Raw genomic sequence first — 14139 nt, 5'->3', positions numbered from 1 at the left:
ACTTCGCATCCTTTGAGAGTGGCAGTCAAATGGGAGAGTCATCCCACCCCACTTAGCACTGCTGGTGAGCCATACTTGATTTGCATTTAGCACACCACTGCAGTGCAGGGTATATGGGTCAACGCCTGCCACTTGGGTAGGGGATCCTGAGGTTGGGGTGGTCAGCTATCTCAGGGCCTGGCACACAGCAGTTGTTCAATAAATTTAGAACTAAATTAATGAAATTTGATGAATGTTTTAATGAACTACAGATATGTCAAGATGATAAAATAATGTGGTCACCAAAAGTGTAATTATGAGTGTAATTTATGGCAGAATTTTATAACTGAATACAAAATGGTATGTTTAGTGTGATTTAACCACCTTTGAAAAGTAATATGCAAAGCTGAAATGTTAATGATATTAAATTACAGATAATAATTTTCTTTGTTACATAAAGATAACTTTTTAATCTTTATGATAAAATATGTAATTTTTCAAGTAAACTGCCAGGATTATCTCTCTCTCTCCTATCAAAAGCTAAACTTTTCTTCTTGTCCAATTATCTGGTTTAACTATCAGGAAGAAGGGTAGACCTACCCAGGTTGTGGACTCACAAGGGTAGCTGCATCTATGTGACTGTGAATTAAGTCTCTAAGCATATTTAAACTTTTACTATACTTGGATTTATATAGCTTGAAAGGTATTTTTCTTTTTCATTTTATTTTCTAAATGATTCCATCTTATAGATATATGGTACTTAGTATTTATAGTTTATAAAAGCATTCACGTTATCAGTGAGAAGTTCTACAGCTTTTGATGATGTCAGATATAAATGGTAATTGACTTCTTTTACATTTTTTGAGTATCTACCATCTGTCAGTGACTGAGATACAGAGTGCCTTCAGGGAAGTCCTTGTCTGGCAGGGAAGATAGGCAGCCGCGATCACGTGATGAACATATGGTGGGGAACAGGGGGAGGGGGAAAGCAGTTATTTACCAAGAAAATTGGCAGGATAAGATGACTTTTTCTTTTTTCCCCAGTGAGTTGATTCTTGAACAGGACTTTAGAAGATGAGCAAGATTTTTGCCAAAAGGAGAAAAAAAGGAAAACATGAACAGAAAGGGGGAGGTGTGGAAGTACATGATGTGTGCAGAAGCCACTGAAAGACTTTAGAGAGTGATTTGATATGATCATATTTGTATTTTGGAGAGAAAACTGAGGTCAGTATGGAGAATGAGTGTTTTGAGGAGACACAAGACGAGTGGTTCTCAGTCTTCTGCTTTTTATTTTTGCATGCTTTCCCATATGTAAGCATCCCTAGATTTTGATTGCAACATAGGTAAGATGAGTTTTATATTATGCACAGTTCTGGTCAGCCAACCATATGGCTTTTCTTAAATTCATAGCTTTATAACAGAGTGTTTCTTATGAACTTCTGGGTGAGAACCAGTGGATTAGAGGAATGAGATCAACAAAGAGGTCATTGCAATGTTTCAGGCAAGAGGTGATGGGTTAAGTCAGGACAATAACAGAAATGGATGGGAAGGAATGTATATGATACGTTTTCCTGTGTAGACTTAGTTCTTGATGTGTGGGATAGGTAGAAAAAGGAATTAGAGATTAGTGTTTCTCAGATTTTAATATGTATATGAATTCCCCGGGGATTTTGTTAAAAGGTAAATTTTAATTTACCAGGTCTAGGGTGGGGTACAATGTTGTGTTTCTAAAAAGGTTCGAGGTGATGAACAACAAACACTGTTGGTCCATGGGCCAATCTTTAAATAACAAGAGTGAGAGCACTTGAGTATCACGTTCTAGTATTCAGATGGTAATGTCATTATCTGAAATGGAGAACATAGGAGAAATATTAGAGTGAAGTCCTTATGGGACTTTCAGGTATAAAATTATGGACACCTGGAAATTTGGATTTTTAAGGCAAGAGACAAATCAGACCTAGAGATACAAATTGGGGAATTAGCATTTCATCGATTGTAGTAAAAGCCATAAAAATGAATGAAATTACCTTAGTCTAGTACCCTCTAGTTTCATCCAGGTTGTTGTAAATGGAAAGATTTCATTCTTTTTGATGGCTGAGTAATATTCCATTGTGTATCTATACTACATCTTTATCTATTCATCTGTTGATGGACTTAAACAAGTCATTCAAAGACAAATACCATATAATTTCACTCATATGTGGAATTTAAGAAACAAAACAGATGACAGGGAAAGGGAATGAAAAATAAAATAAGATGAAAACAGAGGGAGGCAAATCATAGGAGACTCTAACTTAAAAGAAATAAATTGAGGGTAGCTGGAGAAAAGATGGATGGGGAGATGGGGTAACTGGGTGATGGATGTTAAGGAGGGCACATGAAGTAATGAACACTGGGTGTTGTATGCAACTGATGAATCACTAAATTCTTCCTCTGAAACTAATAATATAATATATGGAAATTAAATTGAATAAAATATTTAAAAATTTAAAAAACCAAAACAAACACAAAAGTGAATGACATTACCTATAGGAAAGAGATAAAGATAATATTAGAATACATACTTCTGTTTGCTAGAATTTTAATGCTCTATTTAAGTTACTTTATGCAATGGGGAAGAAATTGGATAGGTAGCCTCTTCTCTGTGAACAAATTGTAGGTATAAATTCAAGAGTGAAGAAATCTTTGGAAAACTGCTTCATCTGTTGGTAGTGACCATAGATCAGGTTAAATATTCCATGGGTTAGGTTAAAAACAAATTGAAACACCTGGTTATGTAAATTCATTCATACAAACAAATATGTATTAAACATCTTCAAAATACCAGCTACTCATCTATGTTTAAAAGAGTAGCAAGTAAGATGTATCCTCCAAATATGGAGGCTAAGCAAAGTAATTACAGTACAGTGGAAGAAATACTGTGGTGAGGGGTTCAGCAGGGACAAGTGACTCAGTGTGGAGAGGAGGAACTGTCTTCTTGAGGAAGTATCATTTAAGCCCCAGAAGGCTGAGGGAGGGTGACCTGGAAGAGGTCGAGGAGGGTATGACAGCAGCGACTACAAGGAAAAAAGACCTTGCAGGTTGAAGGAGAGCAATTCAGAGAACATGCAGTGTGGAGAGTAATGATGAGGTTGGAGAGGTGAACGGAGTCCATGGCTAGGCCCACTCTCCTGGGACTTGGTAGAGGGCGGAGGGAGAAAATGGTGTATTTTCCAAAGGAAAAAGCATTATTCTGTCTGGGTGTAATTCAAACAATAGTCTTCTGTGTATAGTTTTATAAGGGTTTTATAAACTGGCCCAGTAATGGAATGACTTACAGTAGCATTGTTTCTATAGGAAAAATGTTTGGGGCTTCAAAAACTCTTAAAATTCAACTTCCAATTTTGTTTTTCACCATTTGGGGACTGGTTGGATAGACATACAGTTCTATTGCTTTTTGTTATTTGTGCTCAAATTGTATTTTCTCTAGTGTTTATCTACATGGCCACAATGTTGATTTTCCACCCCTTGATATGAATCAAAGGTATCATTCCATAGATGCAGTTGAAATGTTTTCTTTCCTTGAACAGATTCAGAAAATATATGGAAATAAAAATAGAAATCTTTTTAATATATTTTTTGGTTTTCAGAGTTTCTTTCAAATTAAGGGTTCCCTCTGTAAACTATATTGTGGTGTATAGTGTTATATACCAAGAAAGTTTGAAAAATGAAACTGACCTGAAAATTGTTATAAACAGAAAGTAGATGATTTTGGTATGATTTCACTGTGGAAGTCAAATAGAATGCAGAAGCCAAACAATACAAGGACAAAATGCCTAGCTCTTAAAAATATTTTAATGGCCATGAGCTTATCACCATTATCTTCTTCATGACTATTGTTATCATTAGAAATACTAGATATTTTAAAGTAGAAAAGAGACGTTAAGGCAGTCCCTTTATAAAATAGATCTATATGAGCTTCATTTTGTCTAATAAATGAAACCTTAGTCTGAAACTCCCTCAAATTCCCATGTCTCCAGTAGGCAAAGTTAATTTCATTTACACCTATCTCAGTGAAAATGTCTTTCTGTATCAGAATGCCTTTCGGCTGGCAAGTAGTGGAAGACCCAACTAAAACTGAAAATAATAAGTAAATTTTATGATTTCATATAACTAGAAATTTGGAAGAAAGATGGTTTTATAGTTGGTTCATGTAGCAGCTCACTGCTGTCATTAAGCTCTCAGGATCTGTCTTTCCATTCTAACATCCTGCATGAGTTAGCTTTTGTCCTCAGGCTTGTCCCTTGGTCTGAAGATGACAGACAGCTTTAGCTCCAAGATTATACCCAAGTACTCAAGATTGTAAGAAAGGAACGTGTTTCTTGTCTTGAGCAGCAACAGCTGCTATCATAAAATACTATAGACTGGGTAGCTTAAACAACAAATATTTATTTTGCACAGTTCTGGAGTTTGGGAAATCTGAGATAAAGTTGCCTGTTTCTGGCTTGAGGTCAACCACCTTTGTGCTGTTTCCTCACATGGCAAAGAGAGCGCTTTCTAGTCTCTTTCTCATTTTGTAAGAACACTTAATTTGGGGCTCCACCTTCATGAACTAATGTAACCTTAATTACCTCCCAAAAGCCCCACCTTTAAATACTATCACACTGCAGATTAGGGCTTCAACCTGTGCATTTTGTGGGATGGGAAGCACAAAAATGCAGACCATAGCATTTCTTTTATGTCTTTTTGTAGAGTCAAAAAAACTTAGCAGACTTCACTGCCTGAATCTGCATCATATAACCCATTTCTAAACCAATCCATGGCAGGGGGTATAGAAGTCCTGTGATTGGCTTAGATTAGTCAAGATTCATGGCCCTCCAACCCTCCCAGAGAAGAACTAAATCAGGATTCTGTTTTCCAGGAAGGAGAGTGGACTGGGAAGGCAGCCACTGGTGTCTGCCTTACCTCCCAAAGCCAGTTGCTCTGCATGGGCTGTGAATCATTTTCTTCCTTTTGGAGGACTTTTTTCTGTTAATTATTTTTTGTTTAATCACCTCTTCCTCTTCTCTTAAGGTTGTATTGAAAGAAGAGTCTACATGTGCTCTCTCTTCTTATAGTGTATCCCTGAATTCTTCTGTGATCGGGATTCTGCTCCTTCTACTACTAACCTTTCCCTTCTGTCATCATCAGTGCCTACCCGATTGCTTGATTCTTTGCCGGTATTACCAGTAATGTTTGGCAAGACTAGTGGTTCTGCAGGTTTAGCAAACACCAGAATCATTTGGAGGGTGATTAAAAATACAGATTGCTGGGCTCCATCCGTAGAGTTTCTAATTCAGTAAATCTGAGCTGGGGCTTGTAGATTTGAGCTTATTTTTTGGGTACTATTGATTTTACTGATTACTGCCTTCTTCCTTAGTTTCAAAATTCCCAAAATTACCTCTCAAACCTACCTTCTTGTTCTTCCTATATTCTGTTCTATTGATGAATACCAGTGTCCGTTTTCTCAAGTAAGGAACTGGAGCTCACCCTGGTTTTTTTTAATTCTTTCTTATCTCCATATACAGTCAATTCATGTTTCATATTCTAAATACCCCACAAATGCATAATTTTGTCACCATCTCTATTGCCTCTCCTTGAGTTTGAGCACTTACTTCTTTTCACTTACACTACTAGAATGGTCTCTGATGTGCTCGTCCTATATTCCATCTCAGATTTTCTCTTATTTATACTTCCTATTGTTGCAGACTGATTTTTTTTTTATGTAAATCTGATCACGTTATTCCTGAGCTCAGAATTCTTTGGGCTCCTGCATCTTCCAGATAAAATCCAGTCTTCTCGCATGCAAGCAAAGAGCTTCAGGGTAGAGTCTCTACCACTTGTCTAGTGTTCTTTTCTGCTCTCTTCTTTACTGTATTTCAGTATTGAACTTGTCTCAATTCTGAGTTCTTTTGGGTTTTTGAGCCTTTGCTTGTTTTTTGAGCCTTTACTTGTTTTGAGTCTTTACTTGTTTGAGCCTTTACTTGTTTGAAACACTTCTCTTTCCTCCTTGACTGCTTCGGTAAGTCCTGCTTATCTTCTAAGACTTAGCTTAGGGATGCCTCTGCTATTGCCTCACTTCCCTGATACTTTTTCCTTTCTATTCCTGGGAACTAGGTGTTCCTTTTCTCTGCTACCATATAGGTATACAAATGGTACTCATTTGGCCCTTAATCATTGTTCAGTTCTGCTGGTTTATTGAGTGCTTGCTCTCTCTAGACTATAATTTCTTTAAGGACAAAGATTATACTTTTCACCTGTTTCCTAATGTAGCCCCTAACATGATAAGAAACGTTTGGAAAGTGACTGAAAGTTAAGGACCGTTTTTAGTGATAAAAACTGGCTGTAAAAATCAAATCTGAAGAATTTAGGACTGGGGAACAAATAGGGTGACAGAAATACCTTATACTTTCACTGGATTTGTTTAAGATTCTGGTAAAATTCACAGTTCTTACAGTTTTTGACTGAGTAGGGTTAGCGATTGTTGATAGATTATGGAAAAACACTTGAGTGCTATTCCCATTAGGTTGACTTTTTCCTTTCCTTGAGAGTTTGGATGAAATCTAGAAATAGGACTGCTGTTAAGAGTTCTTCAGCCCATTAAGAACTCTATCCAGGAAGATGAGCACAACTGATTCCAAAATTTTCTGATATATATATTTACATATATACACACACATATACATTATATACATACATGTATGTATATTTTATACATATATACACACACACACACATATATATATATATATACACTCCCTATTTCATTGCTTTTTGAGAAATCTTTTTTTTTTTTTAATTTTTTTTTTTGGTGTTCCAAGATTCATTGTTTCTGTACCACACCCAGTGCTCCATACAATACGTGAGCCTGGTGGTGAATATTAAGGAAGACTTTTTGAGAAATTTATGCAAACTTAAAAAGGGTTATATTTACTTATTTATTTAAATTATTATAAAGCTGCCATCTCTGTGATATATAAATTTTATTTTTAATATTTTAAAGGTTAGCTTATTTATCCATTTTTTTAAAAATACATATCTGCCAAAAATTTCATAGTGGTTGTATGCTCTAAGCCTGCATTGTCTGTGTGGTAGCCATCAACCACATGTGGCTATTTAAATTTGAATTAAAACTTGTTAGAATAAAATTTAATTCAGTTCCCAAATGATGGTAGCCACATTTCAGGTGCTCAATAATTGTATTGGACAAGACAGATATAGGATTAAAACAGTGAATTTGTATGCCATTTTCGACCAGATGAGCTTAACAGATACATATACAAAACATACATATTCAGGTGCACTGGAACACTCTCTAGGATAGAGCACATGTTAGGCCACAAAATTAGCCTCAAATTTAAGAAGACTGAATTCACATTGAGCACTTTTTTTTTCCAACCACAGAAGTATGAAATGAGAAATTACAAGAAGAAAACTGGGAAAAAAACCACAAATACATGGAAGCTGAACAGCATGTTACTAAACAATTAGTGGGTTAATGAAGAAATCAAAGACGAATTTAAAAAGTGCATGTAGACAAATGAAAATGGAAACACAACAGTACAAATCTTTGGGACCTACCAAAAGCAGTTCTAAGAGGAAAGTTTGTAGTAATAAAGTCCTAGATAAATAAGCAAGGAAAATCTCTAATAAACAATCTAACTTTACATTTAAGGGGACTGAAAAAAACCAAAGCCCAAAATTAATAGAAGGAAGGAAATAAAGATCAGAACAGAAATAAATGAAATAGAGGTTAAAAAAGAAATAGACCCATGAAATCAAGAGCTGGTTCTTTGAAAAGATGAATAAAATTGATAAGCCTTTAGCCAGATTCAACAAGAAAAAAAGAGAGGACTCAAATAAAATTAGAAATGAAAGAGGAGAAATAACTGACACCATATCAAGGTCATGACATCATGAAATAATAATAAAATATATATTATATATGTTATAATATATAATATACTATGTATTATATATTATATAAAGGATCGTAAGGACTACTATGAAAAATTATATGCCAAGAAGTTGGATAACATAGAAGAAATGGGTGAATTCCTAGAAACCTATAATCTTCCAAAACTGAATCAGAAGAAATAGAAAATTTGAACAGATGGATTACTAGTAATGAATTGGTAATCAAAAATGTACCAACAAACAAAAGTTCAGGACCAGGTGGATTCACAGGTGAGTTCTACCAAACATTTAACGAAAAGTTAATACTGATTCTTCCTAAACTATTTCAAGAAATAGAAGAAGAAGGAAAACTACCAAATTAATTTTATGAGGCCAGCCACTACCCTAATGCCAAAACTTGACAAAGACACTACAAAAAAAGAAAACTACAGGCCTGTAATCTCTGATAACCATAGATGCAAAAATCTTCAACAAAATATTAACAAACTATGTTCAGTAATATATTAAAAGGATCATTCACGATGATGATATAGGATTTATTCCTGGGATGCAGGGAGGGTTCAGTATCTGCAAATCATACAACATGATTCATCACATTAACAAGACAAAGGGTAAAAACCACATGATCATCTCAGTAGAGCATTTGACAACATTCAACATTCCTTCATGGTAGTTTTTAAAACTCCACAAAGAGAGGTTTAGAGGGGACATACCTCAATGTAATTAAGACTATATATGACAAACCCACAGCTAACATTATCTCAGTTGCAAAAACTGAAAGGGTTTCCTGTAAGATCAGGAGTAAGACAAGGATGTCTGCATTCACCACTTCATTCAACATATACTGGATTCCTAGCTGCAGCAATCAGACAAGAAAAAGATGTAAAAGCCATCCAAATTAGTAAGGAGGAAGTAAAATGCACCAGTTGCAGATGACACGATACTATATATAGAAAGCCCTAAAAAATTATTAGAACTGATAAAAGAATTCAGTGAAGTTGCACAATACAAATTAACATACAAAAATCTGTTGCATTTCCATACACTAATAACAAACTAGCACAAAAAGATATTAAGGGAAAAAATCCAATTTAAAATTGCAGCAAAAATAATAAGATAACTAGGAATAAATTTAACCAAAGAGAGAAAAGACCTATATTCTGAAAACTGAAAACACTGATAAAAGAAATTGAAGATGACTCAGACAAATGGAAAGGTATACCATACTCTTGGATTGGAAGAATTGATATTGTTAAAATGTCTATATTACCCAAAACAATCTACAGATTTGATGCAGTTCCTATCAAAATACCAGCAATATTTTTCACAGAATAAGAACAAACAATTATAAAATCTCCATCTCTTATAATTACAAATTTTTTTCTTCATTATGTACTGCTGATATTTTGAGTGATTTTTTTTTTCAGATTCCTTAAGTACTAAGTAATACACCAGTAGTATATAATGGTAATTAAAACAGATTTACTCCCTGTCCTCAGGGAAATTATAGTGTAATGGAGGAGGCAAGACAGACAGTGAACACATCAATAAACTATATAATTACAAAAAAAAATCTAAAACTTGTGTAGAACTGCTAAAGACCTCAAATAGCCAAAAACAAAACAAAACAAAAAAAAAACCAAAAAAAACCAAAACAAAAAACTTAAGAAAAATTTTGTTTTTTTTTTTTAAACCAAGCTTATGATGAAGCTTTGTGTTTGGAAGTTAGAAAATGGTGGTTGTACATTATTTCACTTAGAAAATATAAAAACTCATTTTGTTTTGAAGCTAGGTGTTAAACTGGAATAGCTCTGATACCCCAGAGAATAGTTCCCTTGACATTCCTTTGTTGTTTAATTCTTTAGAACCTTAATTAATTTTTTTTTAATCCTGAGAGATTAAACAGTAGACTTGTTAAGAAAACAAAAATGAAACTGAAACCAAAAAGTTTTTTTTTGTTTAAATCTTGAGCAAGAGGAACAAAGGTAGAAACATCAAAATCCCAGATTTCAGGGTACCTGCATGGCTCAGTCAGTTAAGCCTCTGCCTTCAGCTCAGGTCATGATCTCAAGGTCCTGGGATCTTGCCCTATGTAATGCTCCCTGCCTGGCAGGGAATCTGCCTCTTCCTCTTCCTTTGCCCTGTTCCCCTGCTCATGCTCTCTCTGTCTCTTAAATAAATAAATAAATAAATAAATAAAATCTTTTAAAAAGAAAATACTAAGGAAAGGAAAATATATTTACAGTACTGTATTTATTTTTAAAAATCCACATTAAATGGACTTGTGCAGCTCAAACCATGTTGTTCAAGGGCTAAGTGTCACTGGTTTTTTAAGAAATATAATCTGATGATCTCTCCTTTTTGACTGGGTTAGTATGTTTATGTTTAATATTATTGACATGATTGGATTTACATCTGCTCTTTTGCTTTTTGTTTTCTGTAGGCCTCATGCTTTTTAAAAAATTTCTCTTGAATTCTTTTAAATTTAAGTGAATTCTTTTGAATTAAGTGAATATTTTCCACTCTGATATTTTGATTCCCTTAATCATTTTTAAATTATACAACTTGAGTTTTCTTAGTGTTTGCTCTAGGTTTTAAAATACGCATTTTAACTTAGAAGAATCTACTTCTCATTTTTACTTAAATTCAACAAAATAAACTTTTCTCCTGTATAGCTCCATTTTTCTCTTTCCCCACTTTTTGCTACCATTATTATATGTATTATGTCTTTGTGTTGTAAAAACCCAACCATATATTGTTATAATTTTTATTTTATGTAATTTCATGTCTTTTATTATTTATTTATTTATTTATTTTCTTATTTGAGAGAGAGAGAGCACACAAGTGAGGAGAGGTGCACAGGGGGAGGAAAAGGGACAGGCACACTCCCAGCCGAGAATGGAACCTGCCAAACTGAGCTCGATTCCAGGATCCTGAGATCATGATCTGAGCAGAATTCAGATACTTAACTGACTGAGCCACCCAAGTGCCCCTAATCTTATGTCTTTCAAAGAAGCTGAGAGAAGAAAGGAGAACAAATACATATTTATAGAGTTGATTATATTAGCCTTTCTATTTTGCATTCTCCTCTTAGATTTCTGTGGATTTGAGTTTCCATTTGTTGTTATTTCCTTACCCCAATACAGCTTTCCTCTCATTTGCTTTATCTATGTTGTTATTGCAAATATATAAAATTTATGGTATTAGGTCATCAGTACATTTGTATATGTATTGTTTTATTGAATTACTTTCTAAATCAGTTAAGAAAAAGGAATTAACTGAGTTTTCTTTTTTTTTTTTTTTTCTAAAGATTTTTATTTTTTTATTTATTTGACAGAGATCACAAGTAGGCAGAGAGGCAGGCAGAGAGAGAGGAAGGGAAACAAACTCCCCGCTGAGCAGAGAGCCCGATGCGGGGCTCGATCCCAGGACCCTGGGATCATGACTTCAGCTGAAGGCAGAGGCTTAACCCACTGAGCCACCCAGGTGCCCCTTAACTGAATTTTCTGTTTGATGTATCTCCTTACACCAGTAGAGAGCGGACATCATTTAAGTGTGAATTTCTTCTGTTAACAGAACCAGGAAAGTAACAGCTGTCCCTTAACTTTGATTGTATAAACAAGATAAATTTTAATTAGAATTGAGAGATAAATTTAAAGAATAGTCATTTGATCTAAATGAAAAGTCATGCTTTATAGAGTAATAGTAAAACCTCTCCATCTGTTTTTCTTAAATTGGTCTTTGAGCTAGTCATAAGCAGTGGCAGCAGCATTCAGTACTTCCACCTCCATCTGAGACTGAAGGAGTTAATTATCTCTAGCTAGTCCTGTCTGAGTGAGCTTCCCCCCCCCCCCCTCCAATGGCTTTAAGTATTGTCTTTGAGAATGAGGTATCAGCTACAGCACATCAAAAGAGATGGGTTACTGCTCAGGGTCTTTCAGATTTAACCAGGTTAGATTGGTAGCTGGGTTCCCTGCACTGCATCTCATACTGCTTGACAAGATAATGGCAGAGCCTAAAAGTGAAAATTCAGGCTTATTAATACTGCTACCATTAACAACAACAAAAAAAGGGCACCAGAATAAGAAAAATACAAGAGAAATAATAAATTTAGTGGGACACTGTGACAACAGGCATAAGCTGGTACTGTCTCAGGCAAACTGACACATGCGGACACTTAACTGGACATGTATTTTTTCAAAAGCCTCCTAACTCCAAACTCTGGATTACTATTGTTCCATCAAAAGGCTATGCCCTCAATATGATTCACTTGTTTGTGACTATTCAGTAATTTCTACCGCAATTATGTACATGGAAAAGAATGTGAAGAATTCTTCCTAGTCAGTTTCATTCATTTGGCATTTCTTTTTTTTTTTTTTTTGTAGAACATTTTCTGTACATCTCAAAACTTTTATTAAGTTTTGCATGCCTTCACTTTTAAACTAAAGACATGTAACAGATTTCCCAAATTATTCTCCCTTAAATTAGTTCCTTTGTTATCTTAAAAAAGAATACAGTAATTAAAAAATTTGGGAATGAAAGGAAGGCAGTTTCTTTATGTTTATTAAAAATGGGTTATTTGAATATGAGTATAATAATACTTTACATTCTATTACAGAATTAATTAAAAGGATTTACTGTATATCTATGGCTCTTTACCAGAACCTTGGGAGACAGGTAAGTGACAAGTATTTTTTGCAGAGATATCTCTGACACATTAAATAATTTGATCTCATAGCTTCCTGACAAAGTGACTTACCTCTTTTTCTCTTCAGTAAAACATTAGTAGAAATATATATTTATATGAGTCTTAATGGACCATTTCTCTAGGATCTGATAAGTCATATTTCCAGGGAGGGAAGGGTTATTTTCTGTCATATTTATAAGGAAGACATTTAATAAGACACACAAGTTTGGCACATTCCAGAACTTAAAGCACTATAAACAAATAAATTAAATAAATAAAATCAGTAAATGCTATGTGGTATCTGGATTATATCTTGCAACTGCAAAAAGCCATTAGTGGAAAAGCAGGTGAAATACAGATAAAATGTGCAGCTTAATTGGTATCAGTAAAACAAGATTAATTCCTTTGTCTTGCCAAAACCATGATTATGTAAGATGTTAAAATTGAGTGAGGGGTATACAGGAGCTCTATGGTATTCTTGCAACTTTTCTGTAAATCTAAAATTTAAATTTATAATAAATAATATTTATAAAAAATATTTTAAATATATATATTTATAAATAAATATATGATAAGTATAATAATCTAAAATTATTCCCAAATAAAAATTCACTTAAAACAGTTGATTTATTTGAAAATTATAGTTTAGAAGTAGCTTTTCTCTGTAATTGTTTGAAAAATCAAAATTGTTGCGTTTTATTTATTTTTTTTAAATTTTAAATTTTTTATTTTTTATAAACATATAATATATTTTTATCCCCAGGGGTACAGGTCTGTGAATCGTCAGGTTTACACGCTTCACAGCACTCACCAAAGCATATACCCTCCCCAATGTCCATAACCCCACCCCGCTTCTCCCAACCCCTCCTCCCCCCAGCAACCCTCTGTTTTGTGAGATTAAGAGTCACTTATGGTTTGTCTCCCTCCCAATCCCATCTTGTTTCATTGATTCTTCTCCTACCCACTTAAGCCCCCATGTTGCATCACCACTTCCTCATATCAGGCAGATCATATGATAGTTGTCTTTCTCCGCTTGACTTATTTCGCTAAGCATGATCGCTCTAGTTCCATCCACATTGTTGCAAATGGCAAGATTTCATTTCTTTTGATGGCTGCATAGTATTCCATTGTGTATATATACCACATCTTCTTGATCCATTCATCTGTTGATGGACATCTAGGTTCTTTCCATAGTTTGGCTATTGTGGATATTGCTGCTATAAACATTCGGGTGCACGTGCCCCTTCGGATCACTACGTTTGTGTCTTTAGGGTAAATACCCAATAGTGCAATTGCTGGGTCATAGGGCAGTTCTATTTTCAACATTTTGAGGAGCCTCCATGCTGTTTTCCAGAGTGGTTGCACCAGCTTGCATTCCCACCAAGCGGAGGAGGGTTCCCCTTTCTCCGCATCCTCGCCAGCATCTGTCATTTCCTGACTTGTTGATTTTAGCCATTCTGACTGGTGTGAGGTGATATCTCATTGTGGTTTTGATTTGTATTTCCCTGATGCCGAGTGATATGGAGCACTTTTTCATG

The 14139-nt window shown here is 34.7% G+C and overlaps 1 protein-coding gene across 7 annotated transcripts in view; it reads left to right on the top strand.

The window, feature by feature from the left end:
- ZNF438 (zinc finger protein 438) overlaps positions 1-14139 on the top strand; it is a 183951-nt gene that overhangs the window by 23894 nt on the left and 145918 nt on the right. For 4 of the 7 annotated variants that reach the window (XM_059404351.1, XM_059404347.1, XM_059404352.1 and 1 more), the window contains exon 2: positions 12533-12591. The exons of the other annotated variants lie outside the window; for them this stretch is intronic. The gene's annotated coding sequence lies outside the window, so the exon portion shown is untranslated. The remainder of the gene's footprint in view (positions 1-12532; positions 12592-14139) is intronic. 7 annotated transcript variants of the gene reach the window in all.

This window comes from Mustela nigripes, chromosome 6, assembly GCF_022355385.1.
Source record: "Mustela nigripes isolate SB6536 chromosome 6, MUSNIG.SB6536, whole genome shotgun sequence".
NCBI lineage: Eukaryota > Metazoa > Chordata > Mammalia > Carnivora > Mustelidae > Mustela > Mustela nigripes.
Note: the sequence above shows the minus strand (reverse complement) of the source record. Positions and strands in the feature narration are given on the sequence as shown.